We start from the raw sequence: 22,615 nt of genomic DNA, 5'->3' as shown, positions 1-22,615 counted from the left end.
TCCCGGACGCCTGAGGGAGGCATTTTCCCACCAAATCATCCCAAAATTGGTGAGGACCTTCCGCTAACCCCTCTCTAACAACCCCCCAAGTTTCAGACCGATTGGACTTTGGGGGGCCTTGTTATGGCCCCCCAAACCAGGTCCCCCTATCCTCGCATAAGAAAGGGAAGGGTGAGCATATTGTTAGCTTGCTGCTGCTCATCTTCTTCTTCATTATTTCCTATGGGGGGAAATGAAGAGGCAGGCTTCCTTTGCCAGGGTGGCATTTTGCATGCAAAATGCCCCCCAACCCTCTGGGACCCTTCTCCCACCCTTCCTCCCACCCCCCACCAAGGCACAGCCTGCTCCCACTTGGGGAGGCATTTCATGGCCTCCCCAAGTAGGTGCTCTTTTCTCCACCAATTCCACCTGGGGGAGGCTTGTCTTGCCAGGGGTGGCATTTTGCATGCAAAATGCCCCCCTACCCTCAGGGGCCCTTCTCCCACCCTTCCTCCCACCCCCCACCAAGGCACAGCCTGCTCCCACTTGGGGGGGGGCATTTCATGGCCTCCCCAAGTAGGTGCTCTTTTCTCTACTACTTACAGCTGGGGGAGGCTTGTCTTGCCAGGGGTGGCATTTTGCATGCAAAATGCCACCCAACCCTCAGGGGCCCTTCTCCCACCTTTCCTCCCACCCCCCACCAAGGCTCAGCCTGCTCCCACTTGGGGGGGGCATTTCATGGCCTCCCCAAGTAGGTGCTCTTTTCTCTACTACTTACAGCTGGGGGAGGCTTGTCTTGCCAGGGGCCCTTCTCCCACCTTACCTCCCACCTCCCACCAAGGCTCAGCCTGCTCCCACTTGGGGGGGGCATTTCATGGCCTCCCCAAGTAGGTACTCTCAGCCCCCAAAGTCCACCTCCTACAGCCCCACACAAACCCAATTCCCCCCCAGCTGCCACACACAGACCCAAATCCCCACATTCGCCCCTCACAGACCCAAATCCACCCCCAGCAGCCCCACACCCATAACCCCAGGAACAGGCTGGCAAAGGCCAGCCCTCTCCCTTTGTTCCCTATGCTGGGAACTTCTAAACTCTCTTTCCCTGGGCAATTCTGCACAGCCCAGGGGTGCCACAATGGTGGGCACACTTCTGAGTGCCAGCTGGTCCCTGTGAAAGAGCACCTGAACCACAGACACCCTCCCTCAAATTCCCCCACCACCTATAGAGATGCCCCATTGTTCCCTATGATGGGAACCAACTGCACAACAAAGAATAAAACACGAACAACACAAAATAAAGTTTTTTAAAAATTATTTTCTCCCTTTCAAAGTACAAGTAGGCAAAGCATTATGACACATTACACCAGCAGTCCCCCACACAGAAAAATAACACAACTCAACATCAGAGAATCACAAAAACACAATTCCTGTCAAAAACACTTTATTTCTTGAACAGCTTTAGGTTACACAGCAGGGGGGCACACCAAAGGGCATGGCAGCAGTATCTTACACAAAAATAACACAACTCACTTAACATCAGAGAATCACAAAAACACAATTCCTGTCAAAAACACTTTATTTCTTGAACAGCTTTAGGTTACACAGTAGGAGGGCACAACAGGACATGCTACACAAAATAATACAGGACATACACAAAATAATACAACCCACTTCACCGTTTTTGACAGCAATTGTGTTTGGGTGATTCTCTGATGTGAAGTGAGTTGTGTTATTTTTGTGTAAGATACTGCTGCCATGCCCTTTGGTGTGCCCCCCTGCTGTGTAACCTAAAGCTGTTCAAGAAATAAAGTGTTTTTGACAGGAATTGTGTTTTTGTGATTCTCTAATGTTAAGTGAGTTGTGTTATTTTTCTGAGGAGGAATGCTGGAATGCCCTTTGGTGTGCTCCCCTGCTGTGTAACCTAAAGCTGTTCAAGAAATAAAGTGTTTTTGACAGGAATTGTGCTTTTGTGATTCTCTGATGTGAAGTGAGTTGTGTTATTTTTCTGTGTGGGGGACTGCTGGTGCAATGTATCATAACGCTTTGCCTACTTGTACTTTGAAAGGGAGAAAATAATTTTTAAAAAACTTTATTTTGTGTTGTTCATGTTTTATTCTTTGTTGTGCAGTTGGTTCCCATCATAGGGAACAATGGGGCTGGCTGGCCAGCCATCTCTGTAGGTGGTGGGGGAATTTGAGGGAGGGTGTCTGTGGTTCAGGTGCTCTTTCACAAGGACCAGCTGGCACTCAGAAGTGTGCCCACCATTGTGGCACTCCTGGGCTGTGCAGAATTGCCCACGTAAAGAGAGTTTAGAAGCTCCCAGCATAGGGAACAAAGGGAGAGGGCTGGCCTTTGCCAGCCTGTTCCTGGGGTTATGGGAGTGGGGCTGCTGGGGGTGGATTTGGGTCTGTGAGGGGCTAATGTGGGGATTTGGGTCTGTGTGTGGCAGCTGGGGGGAATTGGGTTTGTGTGGGGCTGTAGGAGGTGGACTCTGGGGGCTGAGAGCACCTACTTGGGGAGGCCATGAAATGCCCCCCCCAAGTGGGAGCAGGCTGTGCCTTGGTGGGGGGTGGGAGGAAGGGTGGGAGAAGGGCCCCAGAGGGTTGGGGGGCATTTTGCATGCAAAATGCCACCCCTGGCAAGACAAGCCTCTCCCAGCTGTAAGTAGTAGAGAAAAGAGCACCTACTTGGGGAGGCCATGAAATGCCTCCCCAAGTGGGAGCAGGCTGTGCCTTGGTGGGGGGTGGGAGGAAGGGTGGGAGAAGGGCCCCAGAGGGTTGGGGGGCATTTTGCATGCAGAATACCACCCCTGGCAAAGGAAGCCTGCCTCTTCATTTTTCCCCCATAGGAAATAATGAAGAAGAAGATGAGCAGCAGCAAGCTAACAATATGCTCACCCTTCCCTTTCTTATGCGAGGATAGGGGGACCTGGTTTGGGGGGCCATAACATGGCCCTCCAAAGTCCAATCGTTCTGAAACTTGGGGGGTTGTTAAAGAGGGGTTAGCGGAAGGTCCCCACCAATTGTGGGATGGTTCGGTGGGAAAATGCCTCCCCCAGGCGTCCGGGAATACGGAGGCATTTGCCCATTGAAAAAGCCGAAAGTAAGCCGAAACAAGCAGAAACAAACCCGAAAGCCGAAAACCAAAACTTTTGCCTGTATCCGAAACAGATTCTTAACGAAACAGTGTGCCTTTGCACACCCCTAATTGTCACTTTAGAGAACAATCATTGCTTGTTTGGTATGAGAAAGGCAGTGATGCTAATTTTCAGTCCTGTTCAGATTCTTCTTAATCCCAGTTTATCTAACAAGAATTATGCACTGTTGAACAGAAAAAATTGAAGCTGGATATATAGATCATTAATAATAGCATTAGAAAGTGAAGTGAAACCTGCACTCATAGCAATCAGGAGAAATAAATCATCAGGAGGACATAATATACCAAAACAGTTATTTCAAGCTACAGAAACTGAGTCCATCAAAGTCTTAACAAGAATATTTCAATAAATACAAAAAACGAAGTGATACTCCATGGACTGGAAACGCTCCGTGTACATTCCACTTCCATAAAAGAGGCTGCCAAATTGCACAGCAACTACAGGACCATCACATTAATTTCTATGCAAGCAAAGTGAGTTTCAAAATTCCACAGACTCACTGTCAAATTCTTACCAAGTATGGAATGAGAAATGCCAGCCACCCATCCTGGAATAAGAAAGGGAGAGGAGAATTTTGCGGATAAAATGGATGGCCAAAAAGACAAATAAGTGGGTTCTAGATCAAATCCAGTCTGAATTCTTCCTAAAAGTTAAAACAATGAAGCTGAGGCTTTCATAATTTTTTTACATAATAAGAAAACCCTTTTTGAAACTGCACCCTCCCCTGGTTGTATTGCCAAATTTCCAGGAATTTCTCAATTCAGAATTGACAACCCTTGTGGAAACTCAAGCAAGCCCTAGTAAGTAGCCCTTCCTCAAACATACTATATTAGAAACAAAGCCCGTTGTGGGAAAAAATACAATGGGCTCTAGAAAGGGGAGAGAGGGCAGGCAGGCATTCCCTCCTTCTCTGTCACTGATCCTGTCAAGTGAAGGAGTGGGGTGGGCATTGCCACCTGCTCTGCTCCTGATCTAAGTAACATGAAGGTGTGATGGGGTTTGCAAATCTGATACAGGCTGAGTACAGGGGGGGGGGCAGGCATTACCACCTACTCCATTCCTGATCCCAGCCAGGTGAAGGGAAAATGGGCATTACCTTCTGCTCTGCACCTGATTATGGCTAGGTGAAGGAGGGCAGGCATTGATGCTTGCTCCAAGCCTGACCCCAGCTGGGTGAAGGGAGGTGGGCATTGCCACCTGTTCCTTGCTGGGTGACAGGAGGAGCGAGCATTACCTTCTGCTCCTTGACTGATCCCGACAGGAGAAGGCAGGTGGTGGGCTTTGCTATGTGCTCCGCTCCTGATCCTAACTGGGTGAAGGGGGTGCAGGCATCGCCACCTTCTCTGCTTCTGCCGGTTGAAGGTGGGCAGAGATTGCTGCCTGCTTAACTCCTGATTCCAACAGGGTGAAGATGGGGTGGGCATTGCTGTCTGCTCAATGCCTTATTCCAGTTGATGGAAGGGGGAAGGCATTTCCACCTGCTCCACTTCTTGTCCCGGCTGAGTGAATGGAAGAAGGGAATTGCCTAATGCTCTGTGCCTGATCCCACCCAGGTGAAGGCACCGGGTGGGCACTGCCATCTGCTCTGCTCCTGATCCCACCTGGGTGAAGGATGGTGGGTATTGCCACCTGCTCCACTCTTAATACCAGCTGGGTTAAGGCAGAGAGTGGGCATAGCCAGCTGCTCCATTCTTGTTCCCACCTGGGTTAAGGGAGTGGGCATTGCCATGTGCTCTGCTCCTAATACCAGCTGGGTTACAGTGGGGTGTGGGGATGGGCATTGCCACTTGCTCTGCTCCTAAGGCGGGGGATGGACATTGCCATCTGCCCTGCTCCTAATGCCAGTTGTGATAATGTGGGGGTGGGCATTGCCACCTGCTTCCCTCCTAATACCAACTGGGTTAAGGCAGGGGCAGGCATTACCACCTGCTCCACTCCTGATTCCAGCTTGCTGAAGGGGGGTGGGCATTGCCACCTGCTCTGCTTTTAATGCCACCTTGGTTAAGGTGGGGGTGGGCATTGCCACCTCTTACACTCCTAATAGCTGTTGTGTTAAGGTGGGGGATGGGCATTGTCACTGTAAAGAAAAAATGTTTAAGAGTATAGGAAGCCCTTTTGAGAGCTAGGTTGGAGGCTTCCTTGGCTGGAGAAATTCCCTCCCCCCTTTTGGAGAGGCTTTTCACTTTTGCTAGCAGTAAGTTATGTATGCTCTGTCCTTGAGTCAAGATAAGCTGTCCTTACTAGCTAATTGGTAATTAACTTCACACCTGTAGTTTGGGGTCGTGTGCCAAGAGCTGCAGACCTTCCACACGTCCCTTTGTGTACTTGTCAGGTGATGTGGTCAGGTTGGGAGCGGGTGTGGTTAGGCCTGCCTCACTTTGGTTCCAGCTTGAACCAATATAAACCGGCTGTTAACCAACATGGAGAAGCTTATGTTGAGTGTCTACCTTAGACCTCTGCTTATGCTTTTTTGCTTTGTTTCTGGCTCTATTTGTTGAGAAGGACTGAAGCTCCATCTTTTGCCTTGCTGTTTTGTGGGACTTTTGCTTGCTACAACTGAGAAACCAACTTGCTTTGCCTCCTAAGAATTTACTGTGGTATGTAGAGCTTACTGCTGTAGGTTTTTGTTTGTTTGTACTCACTTTTTGTCTCATGTGTGATAACCCTGCACCTGGAATTAATAAACCTTTATATTTTTATCTTGTGTGGGTTATTAAGACTCTGAAGCCTCACTGCTATAAAACCTTTGTTGAACTCACCCTATGTGTGCTTGAGATCCACCTACCAAACAACTATTCTTTTGCTGTGAACTCTGCCTGTAAATTTATCCTTGCAAGGTAGACTTTGCTTTGGCTAAGTTCCCTAATAGGCTCTGGAGCTTTGCTCCCTAACTCCTTAGCCTAGGGATAGACTGGGGAGCTGGTGGCAGCTTACTTGGTTTGCTATTTGCAACAGGACCTTCCAGGCAGCCTGTGTCCCTTCCCCTGAGCTGGGCTGGGCCCCAGGGGTCTGGAACTCCTTGACAGTCACCTGCTCCACTCCCAATACCCGCTGGGTTGAGGAGGGGGTGGCCATTGCCACCTGCTCTGCTCTTAATCCCAGCTGAGTGAAGGGAGGGCATTGCTACCTGTTCCGTTCCTAATATCATCTGGGTTAAGGTGGGGGGCCTGCACAGCCAGTTGCTCTGCTCCTAATAGCAGCTGGTTAAGGCAGAGAGTGGGCCTTGCCACCTGCTCCACTCCTGATCCCAGCTGTCTGAAGTTGGCATGCATTGCCACCTGTTCTGCTCCTAATACCAGCTATGTTAAGGTAAGGGTGGGCATTGCCACCTGTTCTGCTCCTATTACTGTCTGTGTTAAGGCGGGAGGTGGGCATTGCCACCTGCTCTGCTCCTAATACTGGCTGGATTAGGGGGAGAGTGGTCATTTTTAAATGCTCTGCTTCTGATCCCAGCTGCATGAAGGGGGGCATTGCCACATGCTCCACTCCTATTATCAGTTAGGTAAAGGTGGGGGGCCAGCACTTCCACCTGCTCCACTCCTGATCCCAGCTGGCTGAAGGCTGGTGGGTATTGCCACCTGCTCTGCTCCTAATATCAGCTGAGTTAATGCAGGGGGCAGGCATTGCCACCTGCTCTGCTCCTAATACCTGCTGGGTTAAGGTGGTGGTGGTCATTACCAACTGTTCCACTCCTAATACCAGCTGGCTGAAAGGGGGTGGGCATTGCCCCCTGCTCCGCTCCTAATATCAGCTGGGTTAATGTTGGGGGGTGGGCACTGACACCTGCTCCGGACCTAATACCAGCCAGGTTAAGGCACATGGAGGGCATTTCCATTTGGTCCGCTTCTGTTCCCTGCCTGGGCTTCCCACCATGGCATGGTTTCTGGAGCAATATGGTGAGATACCTTGGTTTTCCATTGCGGAAGCTCCCTCTGGTGGTGCACCAGGGTATAAAGTGAGTTGTCTGAAACACGCTTACTCAATTATATAGTAAGATATGTCATCTTGCATTTCTCCTTGTGTATGATATATCACAAAGCAGGTGGAAAAGCGCTGCTTGGTGGAGAGCCCACCGAGTGTCTTCTCATGAAGTTTCACAGTCCCAAAATAAACACGTTATGGTGCCGACAGGGTTTAGCAAGCACTATTTCTATTTAACGCGTTTTGTGAGGCAAACTCACTTCATCATCAGGCATGAAGCAATTAGGACTATGAAATTCACAACAGTTCTATGCTCTGCTCTCCCAACGCTCCAAAGTTGGTCTGCGGTTGGCTCTCCACCAAGCAGCGCTTTTCCACCTCGCTGGAACTTTGCACTTTACTCCTATATTTCGGACTGTGAATTGTTGATTGCATTTATTGTATTTTGTATATAATGTATGGACGCACCTTTTGTATTTTGAACACCTATTTATGTATTTATTATTATTTCACTGGTATTGCATTTTTGCATTGCACTTTGGCACTTTTATAAATTAAAACTAAAAATTATAATTCTGGTGGGTTTTGTAGTTTTCGTATTAAGAGTGAGGCAGGTGGCAATGCCCACCACCCAACTTAACCCAGCTAATATTAGGAGTGGAGAGGTGGCAATGCCCACCCCTGCCTTAACCTAGTTGGTATTAGGAGCGGAGAAGGTGGCAATGCCTAACCTCCACCATAACCCAGTTGGTATCAGCAATGGAGCAGGTGGCAATGCCACCTGCTCCAATGCCACCTGCTCCATTGAACCATTGGGTTCAAAGGATCCCTTTGAACCAGTTGGGATCCGGAGCGGAGCAATTGGAAATGTTCATCCCCCACCTTAACCCAGCTGGTATCAGGAGCGGAGCAGATGGCAATGCCCATTCCCTATCTTAACCCAGCTGGTATTAGGAGCGGAGTAGGTGGCAATGCCCACTCCCTGTCTTAACCTAGCTGGTATAAGGAGCAGAGCTGTGGCAATGCCCCCCCCCGCCTTAACTCAGCTGGTACAAGGAGTGGAGTAGGTGGAAATGCTCCCTTGCCTTTATCCAGCTGTTAGATAGTATCTTTTTACTAGTTTGGACTGGAAACACAGTTCCAATGGAGAACAAAAAGAAACCACGTAGCCAATCCATAAAGTTGTAAAATTTATTCAGATCAAGTTTCTTCAAAATTTGGCCATCCTGGCCAGTGGCAATAGCCACTCAGGCCGGTGGCCACTCTTTGCCTCCTCAGAAGGAGGAAGGCAGAAGGCATGCCCTGCATCTGGGGCTTAGCTCAGGGGGTGGAGTTTTGTAGCCTTAGCTGGCTTCTCCATCCCCGTTGCCTCAGTTGTGCCTTGGGCTCGGGTCAAGCAGGACACTTGTTTAGCTTACCCGGCATGAGGAGTGTTGGAGATGCAGCGGGACCCATTGGCTGTTGCTCTGGCTGGGCGAGGCTGCATCGGGGGATTCCTCCCGGCTGGCTGCAGTGATCATTGAGGCTGTGGCTGGGCTCTTTGCACAGTAGAGTGCTTCCCTCGGCTGCGCTTATAGAGGATTTCTGAGGGAGGTGTTTTATGTGTTCAGCTGGCTGTTCAACGAGTGCGCTGCTGGAGCAAGGCAGCAGTGGGGCACTTGGGCTGAGGAGCGTTTCCTGGGCCGCACTTTTTGCTCAGCATGGGTGCTTCCTAACACGGCGCTTTGGCCGCTCATTTATTTGCTGTTTTTTCCCCATATTCCTGGCCCCTTTACTTTTGCTGGCGTGGGCTTATTAATTTGCGGCTTTGCCGCGGGGCCTTGGCCTGGGGTGTTCCATGGCTGTGTCATTAGGCCCCGTGGAGGCCTCCTTATCTAGTTGGTCTTCCTAGGGCGGTGAGTTGGACTCTATAACCCCCACCCAATAAAGAGCATTCTTTGCCCCTGGAGAGGGCATTCAGGGGCCCAGTTCACTGGGGATAGCATTTAGGCCTCCTCTCCGGTGGGCATTAGTGCACTGGGCCTTGTTGACCATTTTGGAGCTGGTGGGTTATTTGCCCTTGGTGGCCATTTTTGCTGTTTGGTGGTGGCAGCCATTTTATTCCTTTGCCCACATTGAATTTGGCCCCCTCTCCTCCTGTTCGTGCAATTTGGCTTGAATTTTGAAGGAATTTCAACATTAGGGATCATAATTATGCCACCCAAAAAGAGGGTGGGCACATCCAAGGGCAAGCAGCCTGTGAGGCGCTGTCAAAAGAGGCCCATTGTCGCATTGTCCTCCTCAGATGAGGAGGACAAGGGTCCCAGCAGGCAGGACATTTTAGCCAGGTTGGCAGCTGTAGAGCAAGCACGGGGTTGACCTAAAGGCTGCTTAGGGATGTTTCCAAGGCTTCTTTAACTAATATTTTGTCTCGTTTGTTTGCTTTGGAAGGAATGTCTAGCCTAGGTGTTTCACTGGGGGCGCCAGAAGGGGTGGCCCCAGGGCCTGACCTGTATTTCTAGTTAGGCCCTTGCTGTAGTTGATGTTTAATTGTTGTAATTTTAATGAAGCAGCCCATTTTAGAACCCAAATACTGTATCTGCCTTTCATTCCTTTTCTCGGTCATAGCCACTGTTTGCTAAGACTTCTGTACATAACCTTTGCAAACGATTTGTATAACTTGTTTTCCAGAGCAAAGATCACTTACAGAGTGAAAGTACAGCATTGTCCACGGAACAGCTCAAATATGGTTTCAAATATGGCTTCAAATCTTTACTTTAAAGCATGTAAAAATCCATATGGGTTTGTAACGGGACAGTTGCCCGTGTCTAAGACCAAGTTTCAACTTGCCAGGAGAAAGATGGATCTCTCTCCGGGGAAGCCGAAAGCAGTTAGTCCTTAGACCTGTCAAACAGATAAGTTCTTTGAACCAGCTGTTTATCAGTACATTTATTTATATAGGGTTCAATATTGCTTTGCAACTCCCCATCAAACACACAGACACCAATCTAGAGTTTATTTCACTTTATTGAAAACATACCCTAGTTTTTTAATGAAGCAAGCAATCAAAATATAAATGGCTATTAATATGAATCCTATAACAACAGAACATAGAAAGGCAATAAGAAATAAGTTCACTAACATTTCTCAATAAATCCTAAGTTTAACATTGCTCAAAGTTTCCATGAAATACATAGGTAGAAATATTTTCTCACCTAAATTCTCCCAAGAGATCTCTTCCATCAGTACCCTGCTTATTCTTTTTGTGTTTGCAATTATATACCTAATCATATGCAAATATTTAGGGTCTATTCACATGATAGCACAAACAAATATTGATTGGTTTGACACTTCACTGAATATTCATAATTTCATAGTACAGCCTTCCAATTAGTTAAAAAATTATGTCATAGTCAGAACTGCAAAACAAAACTACAAATCTCTAACAAGTGTCAGGAAAAGTTAAGTTGGACGATCACCATTGGTTGAATCTCTGATAGAAGAACATCAATCTCAGTAGAGTCCACTATTTTAATTAATTGTCAAAGGATGAAAGCACACCTGTTGAATTACCTTACACATAGAAAAAATACACTGAAAGTTCATGTAAAGTTTAAAAGTTCATCTAGAGAGTATAGAAGCTAGGCCTAGTATTGTTCAGTATTGATCATTGGCATATGATTTTAATCTATATTGGCATAACACCCTCCCCTGATCGGAAAACTTAACTATTTCAGTAAATATAAAAATGGTGCAAAAATATAAATGCTTAGCATAATGTGTGAATATATATATTTGTAAGGTATAAAAATTTTATGAAACTACAAAATTGCAAAGCACGATCACTGGAAAAAATCTTTCATTGTGAGCGAAGCTTCATCTTCCGCTGTGAGGCCGTAGTTAAAAAACAAAACTGCATGCTGCTGCTTTGCAGAGACGTCATAAATCAGACAGAGTGTGGATTCCCTCAAGGTTCAATTCCATTCTGGCCAGATGGCCCAGGAAGGACACGGGGCTGAATCACAGCTTCTCTGCCATCAGGTTGAGGCTCTGCACGATTCAGAGCAAATAGCGCATCCAGGAGATGCCGCCCAGAATGCACACACATAGGCTCCTCGAAGGTGATGCTTTCCAGCCAGGGCAGGAAACGAAGCGAACAGCAGACATCGAGGTGAGCTCTGATTAACGATATGCAGGCAGACCGTATCTGGGTTCCAAAGGCATCTCCAGCTAGAGAGACATCTCTGAGAAAAATTCTCTCGTTGCAAGTAAAACATTTGAAGACAGGCGTCACCCTTCCATGGTCTTGTTGAAAGAAAAAATGACCAAATGGGTGTAGCTTTGCAAGGTTGTCACATCCCAAGAGACGAGCAAGATTAGCTCTGTATCTGGAAAGGCTCCATCTTTCACGTAGCATCAGGGAGGACATCTTTTACAGACGCAAATCAAAATTAACACAGCAGCCAGGAGAAACGGCCAAAAATAATGCAGAGTTCCAGTAAAAAAGCCAAAAATTCCAGTTCCCAAATTCAGGATCTGTGAGGCTAAATACGCTGGAAGAGAGAGAAAGTTGCTCAAAACTGGTCCAAAAGCAGAAAAATTACTGTGTTGGAAGATAGAGTTCAACAAATTAAAGTCAGTAGTTATTGCAGCAGACAGGAGCTGGGAAAGCCGGTAGACTGCAGAGTCAAAGCTTTCTGAAGGCTGCAACAAAATCACTTTTATATCTTTCAAAGCAGTGACAGCCATTTTGGTAACAGACACACTACTATGTTCACTTGTTTTTTGTCTCCATGAAAAATGGATTCTGTCTTCCGCTGTACTGAATGATCAGAATACGAATTATTCCATCAATTTCTTTCTTGCCATAAATTCTAGCAATTAGCATCACTATATCATTTGTGGTTTTGATTCATTTTTAATTTCTTATTCTTTTGGGTAAGTTTCAACATGTTCCCCAGTTGTGGAGCTGTAATAATGACTGTCATTTTAGATCATCATAGAATCATAGTGTCAGAAGATAATTATAGAATCGTAAGGTCAGAAGGGACCTCCAGGGTCAACCTCCAGGTTTCCTCATTACTGGCCTAAAAGTTGTGAAGATATAATGATGAAGGTTAAAGAAGAAAGGTCCACAGGATTACAGGTGAGCATCAAAAAGAAAAAAAATAATGAGGAATTACAGAATTTTAATGAAATTGAAATTGTTGAAGATTTTCTATTCTTTGGCTCAATCATCAACGAAAAGGGAGACTGCAACCAAGAAATGAGAAGGAGATTGAGAGCAGCCATGAAGGAATTAGAAAAGATCCTTTAGGATGATAAGTACGTCTCTTTGGGGATGAAGTTCAATATAATCCACATTGTGGTAGTCCCCTTTGCTATGTAGGGATGTGAAAGTCGGAAATGAAGAAAGCTGACAGGAAGAAAATTGAATTCTTTTGAAATATGGTACTGGAGGAGAGATTTGTAAATATCATGAATGGCAAAATTAGTGGGTTCTTGTTCAAATCCAGCCTGAGTTCTCCCTAGAAGAACTCCCTAAAATGACAAGACTGGGGCTATCATTCTTTGGTCAAATCATAAGAACAAAAATAAAGAAAATAAATAAAGAAATAACATCATATTTTCATCACATCATGAGATAACTTTTCCTCGAACACCACCCACCCCTGGCTACACTGCCAAATTTTCAGGAATTTGTCAACTCAGAGTTGACAACCGTTGTGGAAACAAAAGCAAGACCTTGCAAGCAGCCCTTCCTCAAAGAAACCTTCTATATGATGTCATGCATTTCTGCTTGTATAAGATTTACCAAAAGTCATATTTCAGCAATACACACCGCAGAATTAACTAAATAGATCCAATCATGTTGCACATCAAAAATGCAGTGTAATGACTACATTAAACCAGCAATAGTGATCGAAAAGGGAAAAAACCACAATTTCATATCGGGTCCAGGACTTGCATGAAGAACCTTTCTGAACCCGAACCCAAACCCAAACCCAAACCCTAAACTCTTCTTGACTTCAGAAAGAGTGTATCAAAGACATAGTACCACCTAATCTACCCGCTTCCCCATACCTCTGTACTTGGTAGACATGCTGTCTATGTGCCTGCTGGTAGGAGTGGCCCCCTGCTTCCTGTGGTGACTTCCTGCCACCATTCAGTTGGCCAACTGGGGGAAAAGAACCAGGAAACCTTGTGTGTGGTCAGCATATTGAAGTCACTTCCTGGTGACGTCATTTCTTTGTGCATAGAAAGTGACATGAGCATGTTGCCAGAAATGTAATGGCATTGCTGGTGAGCCCCAGACCCAGTAAGTCCCCCCAATGCCCCACCAGTTGCCACTTGACCCAGCATTCCTGTAGTTAAAGCAGCTAGAGGCACAACCTTCTGCAGCCTCCCCAAATGTTCCGTCTTCCTATTATACACTCTTCTGTTCTGGCCCAACATTTGACCATCTGTGAGGGCAGGGGGTCAATCATTTGTCAGGGAGGAAAGCTCTCCCTTTTGAGCCCTGATGGCTGCTTAACGAGAGCCATATTCTGTCAGCTTCACAGACTGCTACAGCAATTGCTGTGTATTTATCAATCTTTCATTATGCCTCTGGGCCAAGACTGGAGATGATGAGGTTAATTAACATCTATGGCTTTACAAGCAGAGGGACTCATCGCTTCTGACTAGGATGAGTTGATCGCTACAGGCCAAGGGCTAAAGATTTACAATCGTTTCCTGCAAGAAACAGTATAAAAACACGGACAACACCGGCATCTTCCAACCAACAGCTTGTTGGCTTCTCTTGACTTCTACATCTCAGAGATCTAGGTAAGTATAATTTCACTTGATCTTTTTGTATCCCGTGCTGTGTGTTTGTTTGCTACTCCCACCTCCCTGGAAATATACAGTTTACTCTTTATGGGGTAGAAACAAGTCTATAGCTCAGCACAGCTACCCAGCAATATGGGTTACCTTGGAGATGCACCTCTGTTGTGGCAAATCCAAGGCATACCAGGGGCTGAACGATAGTGGGGACACTGAGACACCTAACAATTAGGTACACGGGGGCAAATGGTTGCAGAGATCACAATGCACACCTGCTAAAGGGCTGGCTCCCAAGTTTAGATAAGGGGCTGGAATTACACCCAATCTTGAGACTACAGAGACCAGTTCCCCGGGAGGAAGTATTATCCTCAAATGTCAGGCTCTGTGCTATACCACAGAGAGTGAAACCCCACCTCTCTTCAGACACTTCTCCCAAATATACCTTACTTTTAGGGCAGGGTTTGCTGGCAGTCAGTAATGCAGTATTGAAAACAAATCAGTAAGCAAAAAAAAGTATGAAATGGGACCTCTGCCAACAAGTGCATATTCAAGGCACAGAGGAAAGTCATGAACTCTGCGTTTGAACACAGCAACGTTTATACGTCATGTGTTCATAAAGCATTCTATTAGTTTCTAGGAAATTAAGGTACTAAATGTCTTCCATGACATTAAATAAATACTCGGTTTCAAAACTGTCTTTCCAAGATAATTAGGGGGGCAAGGGCAACTGAAAAAGGAAAGTAGAAGGACCAAAGAAATATTACAGAAGTACTACTGTGAGAGCGGTAAAAGCAACATTGCGAAACTGTACGTTTGCATCATTCTAAACAGTGAGAACATATTATATTTTGTAGTCCACATTTCAGACTGAGATTCAAGGCAGATTAGACAACTGCTAGGACATTTCACTGAACAAAGTACTATAATAAACAACAGATAGGACATTTACAGGAAGAAATGCAGTAGGATACGGTAGTAGATATTCGAAAAACGAACATAAAGTCAAGCGCAGAGATGAAATCTTTCTGAAACAGAGCATAACTAATCTACCTGACATGTTTAAAAATGAAGAATCTCCCTAGAAGGTGCATGTCTACGTCAGCAGAGAGGAGCAAGGCATCACTCTGAGTTTCTTACGACACAGCCCTGCAATGTGTGTAGAAAGCTCTCCTGAATTGTTCAGTTTTACATAGTTTGCAGAAAGCTAGGAGAGCAGAAGACCTCCGAATGTCATCAGACAGGCCATTCTATAAGGTGGGGGCTACCAGAAGCAAAGCAAATGTGTGTCCATGTCTCTCAACTGAAGAGTGGTATCTGCAGAAGGACGTGTTCAAATGAGCGAAGCTGTTGTGGCGGAACATAGCGGGGGCATGGTCACACAGCTATGAGGGGCCAAGGCTATGAAGGACTTTGAATGTGATAGTCGTGCCTTGAATTGAGCCCAGTAACTGATGGGAAGCCAATGGAGTGACTGCAGAATGGGAGTGATATGCATGCTCCGTCTGCCTCCTGAGAGATAAACAAGCTGCAGTGTTCCGCACTAACTGGAGTCTCTGAGGGCCAAGCTACAAGTGACGAATGACACTTGAACGGCAAGTGGATTGAGTGGAGGGCAAGTGAACAGGGAGAAATACACTTGCCGTTCAAGTGTCATTCGTCACTTGTAGCTTGGCCCTGAGTCAACTTTGAAGGGAAAGCTTTGTAGAAAGCATTACAGAAGTATAGTTTCTATGTTACCGTGCCATGAATCCAGATGGCCAGATCAGCCATGTCAAGGTAGGGGGTCGTCTTCCGGGCCAATCTGCATTGTGAGAAGGCCTTTTTAGCAGTTGAACCCATTCAGAGTCAGAAGCACAATGTCCTTCAAGGTCTTTGCTTCTCCAACAAACATCTCTTCCCCCTTGACTGCGTTCAACTTCAACTTCTTGTCTTTCAGTCAATTCACAAAGCTGTAAAGCAGTGACTCATTACATCTACTGCATCACCAGGGGATTTGGATAATGAGCTATAGAGTGGAGTGGACTTTGCATATTGATGGCATCCAATTCTATGGCTGTGAATGAGTTCTCCTAAAGGTCTTACATAGAGGTTGAATAATATGGGGATAATATTGCAACTTGTGGAACCTCTCGAGATAATTCCCTCACTGAGTATAGCTGATTTCCAATAGCAGCTCTTTGAGTTCATGCCATGAGGAACAATTCATCCTCTGATAACTACTTCTACTTTCAAACACCTCAGCAGGATGGTGTGATCTATTGTGGCAAAAGCTATATAGATAGATCCAGAAGGAGCAAGAAGAAAGCATGGTGATTGTCTACATTCAGGTAGGGGTCATCAGCTACAGCCACCAGAGCCAGCTCCATTCAACAGTCTGGCCTATAGCAGGACTGAAAAGGGTCCAACAAACAAGAGTTCTTCAACCAGGCCTAGAGGTGGTTGGCTGTTTCTTTCTCAACCACTTGGCCAAGATTCTTTTTTTTAAAATAGCTCAGATGTAACAACTTTTTTGAAAAGCTGAGGGAAGGTGTCTTGAGTTAGGGACTGATTTATGATAGACCCCAAGGACTCCTTTATGTGGTCTTCATAGGATTTTTGTAGCCAGTTTGGCCCTGCTTTCCAAAAGGCAGGGGGGTTATGATTTTGACCCAGGTACCTTGATGGATGCTATCAGGATCCGGGGTTCAATGAATGCCACCACTTGTGCTCTGGACCCTTGTCCATTGTGGCTGCTGAAATCATACCCAGATCATATAAATAAGGAATCTCTCATATCCAGTCACTGACTCAGGGCACCATCCTACAGTCACTCAAAGAAGGAGTTATCTGGCCCCATGTTTAAAGTCTGTGGGACAGAGATGGCACTGGGGGATTTAGCTGATGACCTCTTTCTGATTGGACCATGCTCCTTTTTTCCCTTCCTATTGGATTTAGTTGAAACATTTGGAGGGAGCAGTAGGTACTTTAGATGGGTTTAACTTATTCCTTATGGACCAGATTCAGAGTGCTGCTGTTGAAGATTAGTTATGATCAGTGTGGAATTTGTTTTATGATGTTCCACAGGGTGCGGTCTGATCCCCACATTTCTTGACCTCTACGAAAAGCCCTTAGGAAAAAGAATTTGTATCTTGAGAATTGGATGCTATCAGTATGCTAAAGACACTCAACTCTATATCTCTTTATCCTGGGGATGCTGTAGAAGTGTTGAGCCACTGCTAACTGGATGAAAGGAAAAAAACCTGAAAACGACACAAGAAAAGAGGCTGGTTGGGAGGACTGAGGTCTTGAAGGATATTGGGCTTCCACTTTTGAGAGCTTCAGCTGACCCTTTCTGACTTGGTCATGAGCTTAGGGGTTACACTGGATCCAGGATAACTGCTGGGAAAGCAAATGCAGTTGAAGAAAACAATCCCTTCCAACTTAGTTTAACCTGAAAGATGGTCCCTTACCTTAACTTGGCTGGCTGTCAGGATCCAGTCTATGGTAACCTCAAGGCTAGACTACTATAATGCACTCTCTACAGGTAGTTATGCAATCAAAATCAATTTGGAAATTCCACTTAATTCAGAAAGCTACAGCTTAAGAATTAGGCTGTGCATGCATATTCTGCCTGCTCTGTAGTCACTCCTCTGACTGGCCAATAGCTGCTAGGTCTAATTCAAGGTTCTGGCCCATAACATACAAAGTTTTTAATGGCCTAATACCCTTATATGTGCAAGACTACCTCTACCTGTGGTCCAGCACAACAACTTCACTCTGGGCCTTATTCAGGTTCCATTCTTCAGATGGGCAAGATCAACACACTTCGGTAGTTTCCATTGAGGCTGGAATAAACCATGACCTTCTGTTTGGAAGAGTACGCCAAGGAAATCATGAGGAACCTTTCGGGGCAGTATTCATGATACCCAGCAGACTATTGCATTAATGATATTGCATACTTTTTTGGAGAGGGTTTCACATTTAAAACCTCCATCGTCTTACATTTCAGATTCATCAGTATCTTTTCAAGATGTCCAGTAATGCCTCTCCAATTAAGGACCCAAAACCTCTCAAAATTAAACCACCGTTTCCGATTAAGATAACTGAGATGATCTTCAATGTCAACTTTTTTAGGAAGCGATTATGAGAGAATATTCTTCCTCAGAAAGACATGTTGATGGCTTTCTAGGTGTCCTAGCACTGACTTGCTTAACTTAGATCATCAAGAAAAATCATGGAAATCATATCTGAAAACACTCTTTAAAAGTTTGAATATTGCTTTGCAAGTGTCAGCCATTTTGGTATCTTAGGCAAAGAGTTGCATTCATTTTGTTTTTTTCTTAAGGGAAAATGCATGATTTCTTCTGCTGTACTGAATAATTAGAATACAAATTATGTCACCAATGTATTTCTTCCCATTAAAATCTATCAATTAGCATCACAACATCATTTGTGTTTTTGATTCATTTTTGAATTTTCTGTTCTTTTGTGTAAGTTTTGCATGTTCCTAGTTGTGGAGGGGTAAAGATGACTGTCACTTTAGAGAACAATCATTGCTTGTTTGGTATGAGAAAGGCAGTGATGCTAATTTTCAGTCCTGTTCAGATTCTTCTTAATCCCAGTTTATCTAACAAGAATTATGCATTGTTGAACAGAAAAAATTGAAGCTGGATATATAGATCATTAATAATAGCATTAGAAAGTGAAGTGAAACCTGCACTCATAGCAATCAGGAGAAATAAATCATCAGGAGGACATAATATACCAAAACAGTTATTTCAAGCTACAGAAACTGAGTCCATCAAAGTCTTAACAAGAATATTTCAATAAATACAAAAAACGAAGTGATACTCCATGGACTGGAAACTATCCGTGTACATTCCACTTCCATAAAAGAGGCTGCCAAATTTCACAGCAACTACAGGACCATCACATTAATTTCTATGCAAGCAAAGTGAGTTTCAAAATTCCAGACTCACTGTGAAATTCTTACCATGTATGGACTGAGAAATGCCATCCATCCATGCTGGAATAAGAAAGGGAGAGGAGAATTTTGTGGATAAAATGGATGGCCAAAAAGACAAATAAGTGGGTTCTAGATCAAATCCAGTCTGAATTCTTTCTAAAAGTTAAAACAATGAAGCTGAGGCTTTCATAATTTGTTTACATAATAAGAAAACCCTTTTTGAAACTGCACCCTCCCCTGGTTGTACTGCCAAATTTCCAGGAATTTCTCAATTCAAAATTGACAACCCTTGTAGAAACTCAAGCCAGCCCTAGTAAGTAGCCCTTCCTCAAACAAACTATATATGTCATCTTGCATTTCTGCTTGTGTATGATATATCACAAGGCATATTTCAGAAATACCTGCCCATGAATAACCTTCATGGCACTTCGAAAATGGAGTATAGTGACTACATTAAATATGCATTGGACTTTTAATTTTTATATAAAGCAACAGTGATTTGAAATGACAAAAACTGCAATGTCATGTCAGGTCCAGTACTTGCATGCAGCACCCTGCCTAACCCTGACCTTAACCCCAACACTAAACCTAACCCCAACCCTAACCCTAATAACCTAAGCTATCCCTTAACTTCAGAAGGAGCAGGGCAATAATACAGCATGACAATGCAGTTACAAGCAGTCAATAAGTACTCACTCACTCCATTACAGCTGGCAAACAAAAGGGAAAAAACACTTAAAGGAAATTGACCTGGGATGCAGTCATTACAGGAAACATGAGAAATCAGACGTGATGTTTAAGCCATTTGGCATAATAGTATTTAATTTATAGATCCAAAAGGTCTCTCTCCTAAGTAGATCCACATTAATGGCATCAGGGAAATGTTGCAAAGAAGCATAAAGGATAGTATATTTAAGGTCTGCCTCCTTGTGTCCCCTTTCCAAACAATGAGTGACCATGGGAGCTTCCAGCAATTTATTTCTCAATCGAGAGAGATGCTCCAATATGCGTAATTTAATGGACCTGTTAGTTTTGCCAATGTACAACAAACGACACGGACACTGGATCAAGTAAACCACATTTTGGGTGTTGCAGTTCATGAATCTATTGAGGGGGGCAGTCCCAGGCACAATCTGTCACTCGACTTCATCATCAGTGTCAGACTATGGCATTCCAGACACGAGTGTCTGTCTTACTCCCTTCTGCAAGAAGACAAGGTCTTTTGATTTCAAAAGGTTTTATTTTGAAAGACAGCATTCAGGCCCAGACGTCCATATTCCAGGATTTGAGATCCTGGCTGAACAAGGCATTGTTAGGAATGAGACACAGAACAAAAGTTGTTACATTTCACACTCTCAGAGCCCAGCCTCTCCCCAGAGTTCACATAGCAGGAAAGTTCTCTGTGGGAACACTGGCCAAGGTTGAATCAGCTCGAAGAATAGATAAAACAGTATCCTCTCCCATGGAATCGGCTCCTCGCAGGTGGTGGGGCCTAGAGGGAAAAGAAGACTAAACAACTACAGAATTAAACATAGCATTACTCAGGTTGCTTCCCTTCAGGTACTATGCAAACAGACCCTGACAATCAGTTGGCACACCCGGCAATTGCCGCAACTAAAATGTCCAACTGGTAAAGGTGGGAGGCGGGCATTGTCGCTTGCTCTCATCTTGCTCCCATCCTGGGCTTCCCACTGTGGCACATTTTCTGGAGGGACATTGTGCCTTGCCTAGGCTTCCCTCCATGGCAGCACCCTCTGGTGGTGCACCAGGGTATAAAGAGAGTTGTCTGAAATACGCTTACTCAATTATATAGTACGATTCCAGCCCAGGGAGACTGAAATGGTCAGCGGACACCTTATCAGGGAATCTGAAACCTAAATGGAACACAGATTTGAGGGAAGAGGGGAAGCGAGAGTGCACCTTCCTGGAAATTTCAGGAAAAGATTCTTTGACCCACAAGGGATGGGCAAACAGAGATAATAAAATCTCCTGGTATGAATGGAGAAGATCCATTTTGAATAACTCCATCTAGGGGATCACGCTCTCATACCTGAACTCCATGCTAATGGTTCTTCTAATTGTGGTTCTTCTATTGGATCAACGATTAGTTAAATGACAGAAAGTAAATAAGAGGAGCAGATGGACAGTTCCTGCCGTGGTGAAAATAAACAATGGGGTCACACAAAGATTTATTTATTGGAGCCACTGGAATGTTGGGGAATATCCCCCCATATTTGAGCTATATCTTCAATTCTGCGAAGTTTAACCTTTTTGTCAGTCTCAGGGACTTCTGCATCTGGATTTCAACACATGCTATCCTTTGATATAGAGTGTTTCTAATACACAAAAGGTCCTGTTATTTTGTTACTCATTTCTTTCTTACACCTCTGCAAGGTTATTGACTTCTAGGTCTCTTGACCCTATTTGGCATGTTCAGGTAAGAGGCTAGACCATTTCTCTTCTCTGATGTACAGAAACATAAATTCATGACCATCTCAGCAAGACAGATCATCAACTGTTCCCCAATATTTTGGGCTATTGAATGAAGTCCCTACAGATAACAATTCTGTTGCTGCTTGAAGACCCCCATTGAAGAAGAACCTCCTTTCCACAAAGATATTTGGTTGTGTGTAGAACTTCTTTTACCATTAGGAAATTTCTCCTACGGATCCATTGAAATCTAGCCTCCTGAAATCTAGCCTAATCTTGGCCTCTTGAGGATGAGCAAACGCGTCTTTCCCGTCTTCTATGTGATAGTCATTTCGGTTCTTGAAGAATGTTATCATGTACCCTTGGAAGCTTCTCTTCTCCTTCTCAAACATACCCAGTTCCTTCACCTCCTCACAGGAAATGTCCACCAGACTTATCCAGTTTGCTGATGTCCCGAACAGGATGTGGACAATGTGGAATGAACATGAATCTCTGGAATAATAATATAATAATAATAATAACATTTGATTTATATACCACCCTTCAGGACAACTTAATGCCCACTCAGAGCGGTTTACAAAGTGTTATTATTACCCCACAACAATCTCCCTGTGAGGTGGGTGGGGCTAAGAGAGCTCAAAAGAACTGTGACTCACCCAAGGTCACCCAGCTGGCTTTGTGGAGGAGTGGGGAATCAAACCCGGCTCTCCAGATTAGAGTCCCGTGCTCTTAACCACTACACCAAACTGGCTCTGGTTTTACACATATGTTGAGGGACATGGATGTGAATGATTTAACATGACAACATTAAATTTCGTGATGATGCTTCAGGCCTGATTGTTTTCTTCCTTAGCCTGATTCTATTTATTTCCTTCCCTGTGGTATAGAACATGTACTGTGTGTATTTTACCAGAACACCTTGCCTGAAAGATGGGATTAAAAAAACCTATATAAACTTAAATGAACAATAAAAACTTAAAACTACATGAACTGAAACATCGGAGAACTGCATAGACAACAGCAACCTCAATAGATCAATGAGGAGTGTGGTGGAATGGCCCTGCCGAATTGTGTTTGGCTCTGTGTGGCATCTAGGAAGCATAAGATGCCCGAGTCTCCACATGGCAATATGCCACGCTCCTGGTGCACCTGAATTTGAATTAAAAGTAAAAACATCCATGCACACATATTCTCTTACAAGCAGGGGACAAAGAGAAGAATACAAAAAGAAGGTGCAAATGTGTCCTGCCCGAGTCCCTCAATCTATATATGCGCTGACTGCATGTATTTAGTAGCAGACTGTTTAACTTAAAAGTTACAGATTCTGAAAGCTTCTCATTACTTTGGAACCTTTCTAGGCAGCAGAACATTGGTCTGTT

The sequence above is a fragment of the Eublepharis macularius genome, chromosome 1 (genome assembly GCF_028583425.1).
Source record: "Eublepharis macularius isolate TG4126 chromosome 1, MPM_Emac_v1.0, whole genome shotgun sequence".
Classification (NCBI taxonomy): domain Eukaryota; kingdom Metazoa; phylum Chordata; class Lepidosauria; order Squamata; family Eublepharidae; genus Eublepharis; species Eublepharis macularius.
This window is presented reverse-complemented; position numbering follows the sequence as displayed.